Genomic DNA, 692 nt, shown 5'->3' on the forward strand with positions numbered 1-692 from the left:
GAGTCAATATTTTGTTCTGAGCCAGAATGGCATTCAGAGCATCAATCTCAAGAACTCCTTTCTTCTGATTTGTCCCATTGTTCACAGGATTCCTTTCAGAAGTGTACATGAATTGGTTATTTGCAACCATTTCAATTAGCTCTTGAGCTTCTGTAGGCGTCTTCTTCAAATGAAGAGATCCTCCAGCAGAGCTATCCAAAGACATCTTGGACAGTTCAGAGAGACCATCATAGAAAATACCTATGATGCTCCATTCAGAAAGCATGTCAGAAGGACATTTTCTGATTAATTGTTTGTATCTTTCCCAAGCTTCATAGAGGGATTCTCCATCCTTCTGTCTAAAGGTTTGGACTTCCACTCTAAGCTTACTCAGTTTTTGAGGTGGAAAGAACTTTGCCAAGAAGGCATTGACTAGCTTTTCCCAAGAGTCCAGGCTTTCTTTAGGTTGAGAATCCAACCATATTCTAGCTCTGTCTCTTACAGCAAAAGGGAATAGCATGAGTCTGTAGACCTCAGGGTCAACCCCATTAGTCTTGACTGTGTCACAGATTTGCAAGAATTCAGCTAAAAACTGATGAGGATCTTCCAATGGAAGTCCATGGAACTTGCAATTCTGTTGCATTAGAGAAACTAATTGAGGCTTAAGCTCAAAGTTGTTTGCTCCAATGGCAGGGATAGAGATGCTTCTCCCA

At 41.0% G+C, this 692-nt stretch overlaps 1 non-coding gene across 1 annotated transcript; it reads left to right on the forward strand.

Moving 5' to 3' along the window:
- Positions 1–259: 259 nt before the first annotated feature.
- Positions 260–367, forward strand: LOC130937134 (small nucleolar RNA R71). The gene has a single exon (XR_009068366.1). It is a non-coding gene; the product is annotated as a small nucleolar RNA R71 (small nucleolar RNA).
- The last annotated feature ends 325 nt before the right edge of the window (positions 368–692 follow it).

This window comes from Arachis stenosperma, chromosome 6 (assembly GCF_014773155.1).
Source record: "Arachis stenosperma cultivar V10309 chromosome 6, arast.V10309.gnm1.PFL2, whole genome shotgun sequence".
Taxonomy (NCBI): Eukaryota; Viridiplantae; Streptophyta; class Magnoliopsida; order Fabales; family Fabaceae; genus Arachis; species Arachis stenosperma.